The sequence below is a fragment of the Mus caroli genome, unplaced genomic scaffold (genome assembly GCF_978045245.1).
Source record: "Mus caroli unplaced genomic scaffold, Mus_caroli_1 scaffold_8, whole genome shotgun sequence".
Taxonomy (NCBI): Eukaryota; Metazoa; Chordata; class Mammalia; order Rodentia; family Muridae; genus Mus; species Mus caroli.
The window spans coordinates 134,982,437-134,998,963 of record NW_028227263.1 but is presented as its reverse complement, the minus strand read 5'-3'; the positions used below and the strand labels follow the sequence as shown (position 1 = coordinate 134,998,963).

Here is a 16,527-nt window from a genome sequence, read left to right as displayed (position 1 = left end):
GTCTTACTCCCTGATTATAAAAGGTCCTAGCTTAACTAGTAAAAGTGTGCCTTTCTGAACTTCAGATTGTTCCCTAAGATCTTTTTACACCAGAGCCAGTAATAAAAACATCTCAACCTAGCTTTACTAACAACTTTATTTTTCCAAATGTTTTCTAAGGGGGTGGTTGTTCTCTAGGGTGGTGACTGAGTCATTAATCTGCTCCAGCAGCAAGGCCTGAAAGAGATCAAGCATTATTAATTGTGAGTGCCAGGGATACTGATCAGTGAGGGACTGAGAGTCCCCTTAAAGGCTTCATACAATTCTTAGATTAAGAGGGATGTGAGGTAGCAAGCACAGCAAAACTCCATAACAGGATGAAGTCCGTAGGGTCATGCCATGCGTAGGCTCACCCATGTGGCCATTATAACCGTGGGTAGCATTCCATGAGTTCTAAAGCCATTTGTAGTTCCTCCTGCATGGCCCTTGGCAGTTTTCCAAGTGCCTAAATATTGGCTATTATCTGATTTCCCAGTAGTAAATAGATGTTGATGGTTCTCTGTTTCTCCTTTGTATATCCAGTGTGTTTGTGTATCCAGTGTGTGGGGTGCAAGTGCCAGTGTGCACCTTATCTTCCCACTTATTTGAGACAGAGTCTTTCTTGTTTAGCATTTTGTTTTCCAGGCAAGGTGACTCTGAAGCACATACAAATCCTCTTGTATTCATTCCCCACATCTCCTAGGAAGCTGATATGGCAAATGTCTCTGCCATTGGTTCTGCCCCTCCAAAATGTTATCTTATGTGTGTGTGTGCTTGAGTGTATATATTTGCACTTCCTGTTTCAAAGAGCTCTTGTAAGTCAGTGGTAAATTTTATGACCTACCCCAAATATCTAATGCTACAAGGAGTAAGTATATTTACATTTCTATAAATATGCTTTCTGATATTTTGCTCCTTTGTTCTCATCACCAACATGAATTCTGGTACCAGCCTGGTTTTACCATGCTGTGGTAAAAGATTGTTACCTCTAAGTGTGGTATGAGCCCTTGCCTCTATTTACTTCTAGATATGCATAATCTTTTTGTCTGTTGTGGAATGTTGAGACAACATTTTTACCTTGACGCAGATGTCATGTATTAATTAAAAGGCCACAAGCACACAGAAGCATTTATCAGCAAATGCACTGAACAATTAAATTTTTTCTTTGCCCCAAGCACCTAAATTTTACAGAAATATTAAACAGAAATATTAAATTCTGAGTCACCTAGGGACACTTCACACACACACACACACACACAAGTCCAGAACTCACTGTTGAAAAGGACTGTTATGTAATCAGGTACCAGAGTATCTTTTTGGGATTTTGTGTGTGTGTGTTTATTTATTTTTGTTATTGTTATTTTAATTTACTTATTTTATGTATGTGAGTACACAGTTCCTCTCTTCAGACACACCAGAAGAGGGCATTGGATTCCATTACAGATGGTTGTGAGCCACCATGTGTTTGCTGGGAATTTAACTCTGAACCTCTGGAAGAGCACTCAGTGCTATTATCTATTAAGCCACCTCTCCAGCTTGTGTGGGGTCTTTTTATTTTGTTTTTTGATAATTTCGGGTACTGAACCCAGGACATTGCAAATGCAGGCAAAGTGTTATACCACCAAGTCCAGGACATAAATTTGGCCTTAAATACAGAATATGGCTTCATTCCAGGTGCTCTCCTCAAACTCACAACTCTCTGACCTTGGTTTCCTGAGCACGGGAGATGAAGGTATGCACACTCAGTTCTGGCCACATTTGTCTGTCTGCTGAGACAAGCTCTCACTAAGTAGTTTTGTGATCCTAACAACCTTAGTAGACAACGAGGCCAGTCTCAAACTCACTCGCATCTGCCTATCTCTGCATCTCACAGGGTATGCCACTTTACCCTGGCTAATTATTCTTGAAAAGTTCTTAGGTTAACTCTGCTGTCCTTCAGGCCAACATAGTAATGGGAGCACGAGTGGGCTGCCTGTAGTTTGCTGTCTTTGGGTGTGTTGGAAGCTTTCTTTGTGGATTTCCTGGGAGTAGAGATTTCCTCTGGATTTCTGAGTTCTTGTACATATTTTTGTTTGTTTGTTTGTTTGTTTCTTCCCCAAAGTCCCAGGCTCCTGAGGTCTTGCCCTAAAGTGTATTTGGATCAGATCTCATTTTTTTGGAGATTTTTTTTCTTGTGCTATTTTCTTGCATCATCTGGAGTTTCTCCTATGGGTACCAGCTGTGGAACTGTTCCTTTACACTCATCTGTCACTTTTGGTTGTATGTTTATGTAACTGGCCTTTTTCTTCTGTGGAGGTGTGCCCTTCCTTCCCTGGAATACTGCTGGTTTTACACACTAAACCACCTTGAGTTAAAAGAGATGCAGCTTTCTTGGACTTTTTCCTTAATATTTCTTCTTCGTCAACTTTTCTTTTTTATTCTTCCTATTTTTTTAGTTCATTTTTCTTCAAATATGGAAGAATATGATGTTTTTGTCCTGAGACTTGACAAACCAGGAAAAGATAAGAACAAGATTTTCACACACTGCCATTTCTCTGGCAAGTTTTTTGAAAGCATTTCTGAGACAGCCAGGGTGCTTTCAAAGATGTGCTGAGTCTCCATTCCAGTGTGACCAATAAGTACAGTACTGCAAGAACCATGTTTGGAGATGTTTAAAAAATTGATGCATATTCTAAGCACCACAGTTTAAAGCAGTAAAAAAAAATGTATTCCTGATAACTGGAAGACTTGAGACAATATCAATTAAAACTGTCTGACTACCTTTCCACTTCCTCTCAGGTGCTCAAAAGTTGTGAATTACTTCATTCTTAAGGTAAAAAATTTACTAGCAACTAAGAGTCGACACTAGGAAATTGGTAGGAAAAGGGAAAATTTTTAAGTTGGATTTTGCCTGAAAAGTCTTCAAATCAGGCTTATATGTATCAAATAAATAATATAGTTTACCTTTTAAAATTTAAAATATACTGTTACTTTTAATAATTCAAATATTATAAGACTATCAAAAAATAACTTTGTAAGACATACAAGGGACTGTTAATTGCACTTTTCAATGTTTTAATTAAGAGCTTTTAAAGAACTGTAAACTAAACCAAGTCAGTTTAGTTAAACAGATGATAAATGACTTTTTATTTGCACTTCTGATTCTTTTAGTACAAATTGATACAACAGATACGTAAGATATGGCAGATTATGCATTTGATCAAAGCATTTTGATTTAAGCCTAAAACAGATCCAAATTTTCTTAGTTCATGCACAAGACCCAAGGACTTGCCTACTGGCCTCTAGGCAGTCTTCTCTCTAATCTGAATCCATTATTCCTCAGCTGCAGATGAGACAGGGCACAATCTGTTGTAAACAGAGAACTGTCATAAAAACAGGATCATAGTATTAAACTAAGATCATTCTCATTCAAATGAAGTGTCTTCCTGTATAGCATAAATTTTGTTGATGTCTTAATTTCATAAATTAACTTTCTTTAGATTTCATTTTATGGGGTTTGTGTTCAGCTTTAAAATTGGTTTAAATTTATATAAAACTGTGTCCATCTTTTAAAATGATTGCATTAACAGCATAGTCCTCAAGACAGTGTTTGTAAGTACATGTCCAATTCAGGAAAAGAAGTCATGTTTCCCACCTGGCTTTTTTCTTCTTTTTTTACTTGTTTTGGCAATTCCCAGTTAATATCTAACTTTCTCTGTGAGGGAGGCGCTCTTACTTGCTTAGCATTTGACATGGGCATAGCTGTCTGTTCCTTGTAATTGTTGTGACACTTGGGAAGAGCTCTTACCAGAGGCATCTTTGGATAAGGTAACAAATGGCCTATCAGAGTTCTCAGGTGGAAGAGTCTTGAGAGGCTGGCTATTTTGGATCAGTACTTCAGCTGGATCACCAGTGCTCATGGTCCTTTTTTTTTTTTTTCTTTCCAGTTTTTTATTAGGTATTTTCTTCATTTAAATTTCAAATGCTATCAGAAAGTTCCCTATAACTCCCCACCACACACACACCACTTCCCTACCCACCCACTCCCACTTCTTGGCGCTGGTGTTCCCCTGTACTGGGGCATATAAAGTTTGCAAGACCTAGGGGCCTCTCTTCCCAATGATGGCTGACTAGGCCATCTTCTGCTACATATGCAGCTAGAGACATGAGTTCATATTGTTGTTCCACCTATAGGGTTGCAGAGTCCTTCAGCTCCTTGGGTACTTTCTTTAGCTTCTCCATTGGGGGCCCTGTGTTCCATCCAATAGATTACTGTGAGCATCGACTTCTGTGTTTGCCAGGCAGTGGCATAGCCTCACAAGAGACAGCTATATCAGGGTCCTCTCAGCAAAATCTTGCTGGCGTATGCAATGGTGTCTGCGTTTGGTGGCTGATTATGGGATAATAAAGATTTTATGTACAACTAACCTAAAGAAAGGCACTTGGTAAGCAAATAACATGCATCCAAGAGCAGAAGTGGGGCTTCTTTAAGGAATACTTAAAGTCTTTAGTTCTTATTATTTCTGTGCTATGGTCACTCCCCTTAGTGCTCAGTAACACTACAACAACAGGGTCTCTGCTAAAAGTGTACTGAGACACTAGTCCTGACTTAAAGGCTCATGATCTTCTGGTGTTCCTTCCTAGCAGATTGGGAATCATCAACTTGACTCTCAATCCATGACAGCATCTCCACAAAGGTGACAAAGGTGTTAGGTAACTTTTTTAACACATTCATCTAGTAGAAAAGAAAGCATAATAAATAAATAAATATTTAAAAACAAGAAAAGAGGAGTATGAAGTTGTTAGAACTCCCTTAAGTATAACAGCAAAGAAGCCACCAGAGACATAAAAGGAAAAGGAAAAGTCAAATTAAAATATGAAGAACTCAAAGTCAGATGCTAAATCAGTGCAGAACACTTCATGCTATGATGGAAAGAAAGTTGATGAAGGAGTTTGGAAAACTAAAATTAGTCACAGAGAAAAACGACAACAGTGTAAAGGTGATAAACTGCTGACTGATCCTGGCTCACTGGATTCAACTAGCTGTAATATGAATCTACCTCATGCTATGTGCAAGAATATATAGATGCAGTGCTCTTGTGATGTGAAGCCTGTCTACTTCAATGTGTCAACTTCTGGAAAATAGACACAGGTTGTTACTACTGTTGTGGCCACTGTCTGGAGTTTCAGAAACTATCATATATGTGTGAGATGTCAGGGATTGCTGTTAATAATTGAAACCAAATTAATCCAAAACAAAAACAAAACAGAAAAAAAAACAATAAAAACTACCATATTGTACACCTAACTAATAGTCTTATATTTTTTCTTACAGACAAAAATATAAACTCATCATTGTGACCCTAAATTTAATATCACTAACTTATATTTTTATTTTAGTTGACTAATATCAATATAGTTCTATGCTCTACAATATAACCAGAACTCCTTATATATTAACTACAATCCCCTTATATTTAAGAGTATAGGTTTGTCAAACTACAAACATTTATCATGTTAACCGTTGTGATTGTATAGTCCAGTCATGTGAATAGTGAATGATCCTATTGTTCTGTAGCTGATCTCCAGACTGTTTCATTACAATCATAAAACTCTGTCCTTGAAAGTAACATCTATCACTTCCACAGTTCATTCATGCCAATCATTCTAATATCTTTTAAATTTTCATTACGTAATTCATTTATTGTTGGGGAGGCACCTGTGTATATAAGGTAGCATACATGTGCGGATGTTAGAAGATATGTTTTCAGTGTGTCTGTCCGTTCATGATTGGGACTCTGGAATGAACTTTGGTCATTGGGCTTCTTGGAAGCCACCTTAAATGGCTAAGCAATCTCTCTGGCCTCATTGTTTTAGCTTCTGTGTGTTTCTAGTTGACCATTTGTAATTACTACAGCTAGTTGGATTCATACAGCTGTATAAGTGGTCATAGAACTTAACACAGAGTCTTTTATGGTCATCTATGTTTTAGAATGTGTCAACTTTCATCTTTGAGTATATATGTTACATCATTGTTTGTGCATACAATGTTCTTTGTCTTCATGCATGTTTTTGTTGATGAACATATAAAATGATTGCATCTTTCAGCTGTTGGAATGATTCTGCTATGGAAATGACATGAAGGTACCTCTTCTAAAGCCTGATTTTATTCTCTTTTACTCATAGCTTAGTGACACATTATCCTATCATTCTCCCCTGGATTCTTGTACTCCTTACCTTTGATCTCTTTTCTGATGTTATAGCCCATAACTACTTTCCCTTAACACTTAACAAATGGACATTGTGATCCATGTTTCAGAAAGAACATGTGTTTTATCTCTGGGTCTGTGTCACATTGCTGAGTTCTTTGCAAGTTCATCTAGTTCTAGAAATTTTCATGATTTCATTTTCCTTTAATGATGGATGAAATTCTACTGTGTCTAGGTAGCACACTTTCATATAATCTACTGATGAACCTCTAGGATGAGCATAGCTTGTCTGTTATTGTGAATAAAGCAGCAGTTTATATGGATGTGCAGTATCTTTGTGGTAGGACAGAGTCCTCAGGGTATATAGCCAAAATTATGTATCTGTGTTATATTGAAATCCTATCTATATTTTCTGAGAAATCTTTGTACCTATTTCTATAATGAACATAGTATTTCCCACTCATACCAGTATAGAATGAGGGTTTTTTTTCTGTCCCATAATATTATCAGCATTTGTTAGTGTCTATTTTCTGATGTTAATCATACTCAGGGATACAATGGAGTCTCAATATATCTGTAATTTTTATTTCTTTGGTAGCTATGTTAAACACTTTAAAAAGGAATTTAATTCCCATTTGTGCTTTATTCATAAAGAAATCTCTCCTATTTCATTAACACATTTGTTGACTTGAAAGTCTAGAGACTGCCATACCCGGGATCCATCCCATAATCAGCCTCCAAACTCTAACACAATTGCATACAATAGCAAGATTTTGTTGAAAGGACCCTGATATAGCTCTCTCTTGTGAGGCTATACTTGGGCCTAGCAAACACATAAGTGGATGCTCACACGGCCCCCAATGGAGGAGCTAGAGAAAGTACCCAAGGAGCTAAAGGGATCTGCAACCATATAGGTGGAACAACAATATGAACTAACCAGTACCCCCCCCCCCCCGGAGCTCGTGTCTCTAGCTGCATATGTATCAGAAGTTGACCTAGTCGGCCATCAGTGGTAAGAGAGGCCCATTGGTCTTGCAAACTTTATATGCCTCAGTAGAAGGGAACGCCAGGGCCAAGAAGTGGGAGTGGGAGTGGGTGGGGGGGGAGTGGGGAGGACAGGGTATGGGGGACTTTTGGGATAGCATTGGAAATGTAAATGAAGAAATTACCTAATTAAAAAAATCAATGGCCTTTCTCTACACAAAGAATAAACAGGCTGAGAAAGAAATTAGGGAAACAACACCCTTCTCAATAGTCACAAATAATATAAAATATCTTGGCATGACTCTAACTAAGGAAGTGAAAGATCTGTATAATAAAAACTTCAAGTCTCTGAAGAAAGAAATTAAAGAAGATCTCAGAAGATGGAAAGATCTCCCATGCTCATGGATTGGCAGGATCAACATTGTAAAAATGGCTATCTTGCCAAAAGCAATCTACAGATTCAATGCAATCCCCATCAAAATTCCAAATCAATTCTTCAACGAATTAGAAAGTGCAATCTGCAAATTCATCTGGAATAACAAAAAACCTAGGATAGCACAAACTCTTCTCAAGGATAAAAGAACCTCTGGTGGAATCACCATGCCGGACCTAAAGCTCTACTACAGAGCAATTGTGATAAAAACTGCATGGTATTGGTATACTGACAGACAAGTAGACCAATGGAATAGAATTGAAGACCCAGAAATGAACCCACACACCTATGGTCACTTGATCTTCGACAAGGGAGCTAAAAACATCCAGTGGAAGAAAGACAGCATTTTCAACAAATGGTGCTGGCACAACTGGTTGTTAACATGTAGAAGAATGCGAATCGATCCATTCCTATCTCCTTGTACTAAGGTCAAGTCTAAGTGGATCAAGGAACTTCACATAAAACCAGAGACACTGAAACTTATAGAGGAGAAAGTGGGGAAAAGCCTTGAAGATATGGGCACAGGGGAAAAATTCCTGAATAGAACAGTAATGGCTTGTGCTGTAAGATCGAGAATTGACAAGTGGGACCTCATGAAACTACAAAGCTTCTGCAAGGCTAAAGACACCATCAATAAGACAAAAAAACCACCAACAGATTGGGAAAGGATCTTCACCTATCCTAAATCAGATAAGGGACTAATATCCAATATATATAAAGAACTCAAGAAGGTGGACTCCAGAAAGTCAAATAACCCCATTAAAAAATGGGGCTCAGAACTGAACAAAGAATTCTCGCCTGAGGAATACCGAATGGCAGAGAAACACCTGAAAAAATGTTCAACATCCTTAATCATCAGGGAAATGCAAATTAAAACAACCCTGAGATTCCACCTCACACCAGTCAGAATGGCTAAGATCAAAAATTCAGGTGACAGCAGTTGCTGGCGAGGATGTGGAGAAAGAGGAACACTCCTCCATTGTTGGTGGGATTGCAAGCTTGTACAACCACTCTGGAAATCAGTCTGGCGGTTCCTCAGAAAACTGGACATAGTACTACCGGAGGATCCAGCAATACCTCTCCTGGGCATATATCCAGAAGATGTCCCAACCGGTAAAAAGGACACATGTTCCACTATGTTCATAGCAGCCCTATTTATAATAGCCAGAAGCTGGAAAGAACCCAGATGTCCCTCAACAGAGGAATGGATACAGAAATTATGGTACATTTACACAATGGAGTACTACTCAGCTATTAAAAAGAATGAATTTATGAAATTCCTAGCCAAATGGATGGACCTGGAGGGCATCATCTTGAGTGAAGTAACACAATCACAAAAGAACTCACACAATATGTATTCACTGATAAGTGGATATTAGCCCAAAACTTAGGATACCCAAGATTTAAGATACAATTTGCTAAACGCATGAAACTCAAGAAGAATGAAGACCAAAGTGTGGACACTGTGCACCTTCTCAGAATTGGGAACAAAACACCCAGGGAAGGAGTTACAGAGACAAAGTTCGTAGCGGTGATGAAAGGATGGACCATTTAGAGACTGCCGTACCCAGGGATCCATCCCATAATCAACTTCTAAACGCTGACACCATTGCATACACTAGCAAGATTTTGCTGAAAGGACCCAAATATAGCTGTCTCTTGTGAGACGATGCTGGGGCCTAGCAAACACAGGAGTGGATGTTCACAGTCAGCTATTGGATGTATCACAGGGCTCCCAATGGAGAAGCTAGAGTAAGTACCCAAGGAGCTAAAGGGATCTGCAACCCTATTGTTGGAACAACATGATGTACTAACTAGAACCCCGGAGCTCTTGTCTCTAGCTGCATATGTATCGAAAGATGGCCTAGTCAGCCATCAATGGAAAGAGAGGCCCATTGGACTTGCAAACTTTATATGCCCCAATATAGGGGAATGCCAGGGCCAAAAGAATGGGAATGGGTGGATAGGGAAGTGGGGGGGCGCTATGGGGGACTTTTGGGATAGCATTGGAAACGTAATTGAGGAAAATATGTAATAAAAATATTTAAAAAAATGAGTGGGACTAGGGTGCATGTTGTAATAAAAAGAATCAATAAAAAGTTAAATAAAGAAAAAAAAATTTAAAAAAAGAAAGTTGGTGAAGAGACTAGGTTTTAAGCCCTTGGTTGAAATATAGAAATCAATTATTTTCTCCCGTTCTATAAGTTATATGTAGCTTTGCTGGTAGTTTTCTTTAATGTGCAGCTTTTAATACTGTTATACTCATTAACTCTTGGGACCTTTCCTGTGCTTTTCATATTGTTGCCTCTACCTACATTTTTCTCTAAGAGTTTAACATTTCAGCTTTTGAATGATATATTATTAATTTTTGTGCAAGGTGAAGAGATATAGACACAATCCCATTAATCTGCAGATGAATAACCATTTTACACAAATCCTTTCATTATCAGAAGGTCTGAGCACCTAGTCACAAGAAATATTCAAGAAATGGATGACATCTTTGTAAATTCTTCCTGAGAACTGCTGAGACTCTTGAGGGCAGTGGCAGTGAAAACCTCATTTATCCTTACTCAACACTGGTCACTTCCTCTGTGGATTTTTACCCTCTCATATTCCCAGATTCTTGTCCAAATTTTGCCATTATTAATAACGAAAATTGCTGACTCGATATGTTAGCGATGCAATAACACTATATTGGAACTTGATGATTATTTTCAATTTTGTTTTTTTTTTTAAATAGTAAAAAAAAAGTTTTTTGCATAGTTTCTTGGACATCTTACTTTCCATAAAGTCTGCATTAGGATTCTTAAATCTCCATATGCTCAGCCCCTTAAACTCCTGCTTTGATTTTTGTAAGTTTTAACTGTCTGTTTATAAGGTACATAATGATCTCTCTTTGCTACTCTGACTAGCATACCATCACTGTATTCCCATAATTATTGGTGATATTGAGCTTCATTGCACACACATTTTGATCATTTTGATTAGTTTATTAAAAATATGACAGTCATGAACCTGTTTTTTCATTTGATCTATATTTTAGTGTTTTTTTTTTCAAATTTAGTTTAAAACATTATTTTTAAAGTAGAGGGGGAGCAGTGCATACTGTTATTACTTTGGATCTGTGTTCAGTTCCTAGATCCTACTGGTAGCTTACAACTATCTACAAATCCAACTGTAGGAGATCCCAAGCCTCTTGTCTCCGCTGGTACTCAAACTTACATGTAATGGCTGAACACACACACATCATTTAAAACATTTTAAAGTAAAATATTCTTTAAATATTCTGAATATTTAATCATTTATTGGGAATATAATTTTTAAATATTTTCTGTTTCTCATGATGAATTTTAATTCTCTTTCATTTGAAATTTAGAAAGAATAATGTTTAGTTTTAAACATGCTTTAGTTGAAAATTGACCCCAATAATTGTCTTTAAGTAGAAAGGAATACATTAATTCATTCCTTCTTTTCATGCTTTTTTGAGAACATTGTGGTCTGAGTATAACAGTAACTGTTCTATAGTAAGACCAGATTAATTTCAACTTCATAGTTCTGTCTTTCTTTGTCTCTGGAGTCCTAAGATGAAAGGAATCCACCATCACATCCAGGGAAAATAATAAATTTCAGTAAATATATGTAATATGTTTCATTGAAATAACAGAAAATACCTACTTATATAAAGAAAAAACTTTTAAATATTCTTCTGTGAAAGAGAAATATAAATCCAAGAAGGTGATGATTATCTTATTTAAACTAACTATATGAAGTAATGGGCACTCAATTTATTTCCAGGGTATTAAATATAATAAATTTATTTACCTTTTTAATAGTAATGAAAATGACTCCTGTAAACTTGGGAATTGGAATATTCCTGCTCTCTCAGATTACAGTGGGAGTTCTTGGCATCTACTCAATAATATTTTATTATATTTTTCTGATAGTCACTGGAAAACATTTAATCTCTAGAGACCTGATTATAAAACACTTGACTTTTGCTAACTGCTCGTCTATCATCTCAAAATGCATTGCAGAGACACTGTCAGATTTTGGATTTAAAGATTTCCTAGATGATATTGGATGTAAATTGATAATGTACATTTGCCAAATAATAAGGGCAATGTCCCTGTATGTCATGTGCCTCCTGGGTTGCTTACAAGCAATCACAATCAGCCCCAGCAACTCCAGGTAGATAATGCTGAAGCACAGAGCCACCAAGTACACCCTGCTTAGTCAGATGGCTTGTGTACCTGCTTCTAAACATCTTGACTCCAGCAAGACTGTTAGGATCCAGTTACAACAAAAATAAAACTAACATGATGAGTTTTGAGTACTGTTCATGGTTTGCTTCCAGAAATGTGGCAACTGCACTGTATATGTTTCTACTCAGCTTCTCTGGTGGCTTGTGTCTGGGTCTTATGGCCTGCTCAAGTATCTCCATGGTGAGTGTCCTCTACAGACACAAGAGACAAGTCAAGCATATCCATGGTGCTCAGCATTTTTTTTTGATGAATGTAAACAGTTTTATTCAGAAACAGATAGGTACCTGTTTGCATTACAGAATATAAAACTTGATTTACACTCTATAAAAAAAAAAGAGCCAATACTCAAATTCAAGAGAGCTTAGCATTCACAGGTAACACTCCATAGACACGAGACCACTGGTCACTGCCTCAGACTTGATTTAAACCAGAAACCCACACCCAAACCCCAACTATGTGGGGCTCATAGACATTAGAGAACAGTTCTTGCTGCTGAGCACCCAGGTCCTGAAGATGCCATCCTAGCAGACTCAGCTTGCTGGGTAAGTGTGTGACTTTCACGCCAGCATTAGGCTCTGTGCACCTAATGAGCTCTAATGTCCTCTTGCCACACAGTGTATGACATGCCCTTTTTTAAAGTACTCACCTGAAGACACAGCCACCCAAACTATCCTCATCCTGGTGTGCACCTTTGTCATCTCTTACTCAATCTCTTCTATACATGACATCTTTAGAAGGTACTCCAAAGGCTCAGTGCTATGGAAGGTAAGTGTATTCATATTTTTAGAAATATGCTTTGCAATATGTTTCCCCTTCATTTTCACCAGCAATTTCAAATCTTGTTGTAGTCTGTTTTTATCCTTCTGTGATAAGTTCCCTCCAAATATTGCATGAACAAGGTTATCTCTCTTTTCTTGCATATGGCCATGTCCTTTTACCGATTGTAGATTGACAAGACAGCTGTTTTAAAATATCAGTCATTTTTAAATACACTCCTTTATTTATCATGTAGCTTTATCACTAGGTGTTTTATATTGTTTTTTTTTTTACAGAATTTTATTCTAGTAAATAATGTTTCAAATACATAGAATCAGGTTATAAGAGTTATTTCATGATAATAGGCAAATTATAGTAGAACATGGGCGTAATTTTAATTTTTCAAACTTTATTTTTAATGATGGTTCTTAATTGCTTTAACCTCCCTTTAGCCCACCACTCACCAGAAAGGATATGGGGAGGAGTGGACATATTTAGAAAGGTTCTTCGCTGTGTGGAAATAGGCAGTTCAATTCGCAGGTTAGCAGCAGAAGCAACAGCTCTATCCACTTGTAAACACTTCACAGATACACCAGCAAACCAGTTCAGTAGAGTCTGGACAGCAAACAGGAATCTGCAGCAGTTGTACTACCTAGAAGAGACAGCCAGCACCAGCCTCTGCATCAGTCATCAGGAGGCACCAGGAGGAACGTGGGTCTTGCGACCTATACGCATAGCACAGTCTTCTATGTATAGTGTGAGGATTCCAGAAATGATTTCTTTGTATTTATTTGATATTTTCTTTATTTATTTTTTTTTTAATTTTTAATATTTTTGTTACATATTTTCCTCAATTACATTTCCAATGCTATCCCAAAAGTCCCCCATAGCGCCCCCCACTTCCCTACCCACCCATTCCCACTATTTTGGCCCTGGCATTCCCCTATATTGGGGCATATAAAGTTTGCAAGTCCAATGGGCCTCTCTTTCCATTGATGGCCGACTAGGTCATCTTTCGATACATATGCAGCTAGAGACAAGAGCTCCGGGGTTCTGGTTAGTACATCATGTTGTTCCAACAATAGGGTTGCAGATCCCTTTAGCTCCTTGGGTACTTTCTCTAGCTTCTCCATTGGGAGCCCTGTGATACATCCAATAGCTGACTGTGAACATCCACTCCTGTGTTTGCTAGGCCCCGGCATCTTCTCACAAGAGACAGCTATATTTGGGTCCTTTCAGCAAAATCTTGCTAGTGTATGCAATGGTGTCAGCGTTTAGAAGCTGATTATGGGATGGATCCCTGGATATGGCAGTCTCTAAATGGTCCATCCTTTCATCACAGCTACGAACTTTGTCTCTGTAACTCCTTCCCTGGGTGTTTTGTTCCCAATTCTAAGAAGGTGCAGTGTCCACACTTTGGTCTTCATTCTTCTTGAGTTTCATGCGTTTAGCAAATTGTATCTTATATCTTGGGTATCCTAAGTTTTGGGCTAATATCCACTTATCAGTGAATACATATTGTGTGAGTTCTTTTGTGATTGTGTTACTTCACTCAAGATGATGCCCTCCAGGTCCATCCATTTGGCTAGGAATTTCATAAATTCATTCTTTTTAATAGCTGAGTAGTACTCCATTGTGTAAATGTACCATAATTTCTGTATCCATTCCTCTGTTGAGGGACATCTGGGTTCTTTCCAGCTTCTGGCTATTATAAATAGGGCTGCTATGAACATAGTGGAGCATGTGTCCTTTTTACCGGTTGGGACATCTTCTGGATATATGCCCAGGAGAGGTATTGCTGGGTCCTCCGGTAGTACTATGTCCAATTTTCTGAGGAACCGCCAGACTGATTTCCAGAGTGGTTGTACAAGCTTGCAATCCCACCAACAATGGAGGAGTGTTCCTCTTTCTCCACATCCTCGCCAGCATCTGCTGTCACCTGAATTTTTGATCTTAGCCATTCTGACTGGTGTGAGGTGGAATCTCAGGGTTGTTTTGATTTGCATTTCCCTGATGATTAAGGATGTTGAACATTTTTTCAGGTGTTTCTCTGCCATTCGGTATTCCTCAGGTGAGAATTCTTTGTTCAGTTCTGAGCCCCATTTTTTGATGGGGTTATTTGACTTTCTGGAGTCCACCTTCTTGAGTTCTTTATATATATTGGATATTAGTCCCTTATCTGATTTAGGATAGGTGAAGATCCTTTCCCAATCTGTTGGTGGTTTTTTTGTCTTATTGATGGTGTCTTTAGCCTTGCAGAAGCTTTGTAGTTTCATGAGGTCCCACTTGTCAATTCTCGATCTTACAGCACAAGCCATTACTGTTCTATTCAGGAATTTTTCCCCTGTGCCCATATCTTCAAGGCTTTTCCCCACTTTCTCCTCTATAAGTTTCAGTGTCTCTGGTTTTATGTGAAGTTCCTTGATCCACTTAGACTTGACCTTAGTACAAGGAGATAGGAATGGATCGATTCGCATTCTTCTACATGTTAACAACCAGTTGTGCCAGCACCATTTGTTGAAAATGCTGTCTTTCTTCCACTGGATGTTTTTAGCTCCCTTGTCGAAGATCAAGTGACCGTAGGTGTGTGGGTTCATTTCTGGGTCTTCAATTCTATTCCATTGGTCTATTTGTCTGTCACTATACCAGTACCATGCAGTTTTTATCACAATTGCTCTGTAGTAGAGCTTTAGGTCCAGCATGGTGATTCCACCAGAGGTTCTTTTATCCTTGAGAAGAGTTTTTGCTATCCTAGGTTTTTTGTTATTCCAGATGAATTTGCAGATTGCACTTTCTAACTCGTTGAAGAATTGATTTGGAATTTTGATGGGGATTGCATTGAATCTGTAGATTGCTTTTGGCAAGATAGCCATTTTTACAATGTTGATCCTGCCAATCCATGAGCATGGGAGACCTTTCCATCTTCTGAGATCTTCTATAATTTCTTTCTTCAGAGACTTGAAGTTTCTATTATACAGATCTTTCACTTCCTTAGTTAGAGTCACGCCAAGATATTTTATATTATTTGTGACTATTGAGAAGGGTGTTGTTTCCCTAATTTCTTTCTCAACCTGTTTATTCTTTGTGTAGAGAAAGGCCATTGATTTGTTTGAGTTACTTTTATATCCAGCTACTTCACCGAAGCTGTTTATCAGGCTTAGGAGTTCTCTGGTGGAATTTTTAGGGTCATTTATATATACTATCATATCATCTGCAAAAAGTGATATTTTGACTTCATCTTTTCCAATTTGTATCCCATTGATCTCCTTTTGTTGTCGAATTGCTCTGGCTAGGACTTCAAGTACAATGTTGAATAGGTATGGAGAAAGTGGACAGCCTTGTCTAGTCCCTGATTTTAGAGGGATTGCTTCAAGCTTCTCACCATTTACTTTGATGTTGGCTACTGGTTTGCTGTAGATTGCTTTTATCATGTTTAGGTATGGGCCTTGAATTCCTGATCTTTCCAAGACTTTTATCATGAATGGGTGTTGGATCTTGTCAAATGCTTTTTCCGCATCTAACGAGATGACCATGTGGTTTTTGTCTTTGAGTTTGTTTATATACTGGATTATGTTGATGGATTTCCGTATATCGAACCATCCCTGCATCCCTGGGATGAAACCTACTTGGTCAGGATGGATGATTGTTTTGATGTGTTCTTGGATTCGGTTAGCAAGAACTTTATTGAGGATTTTTGCATCAATATTCATAAGGGATATTGGTCTGAAGTTTTCTATCTTTGTTGGGTCTTTTTGTGGTTTAGGTATCAGAGTAATTGTGGCTTCATAGAAGGAGTTGGGTAGAGTACCTTCTGTTTCTATTTTGTGGAATAGTTTGTGAAGAACTGGAATTAGATCTTCTTTGAAGGTCTGATAGAACTCTGCAC

At 38.0% G+C, this 16,527-nt stretch overlaps 1 pseudogene; it reads left to right on the top strand.

The window, feature by feature from the left end:
* Positions 1-6,323: 6,323 nt before the first annotated feature.
* Positions 6,324-12,779, top strand: LOC147003623 (vomeronasal type-1 receptor 4-like; annotated as a pseudogene).
* The last annotated feature ends 3,748 nt before the right edge of the window (positions 12,780-16,527 follow it).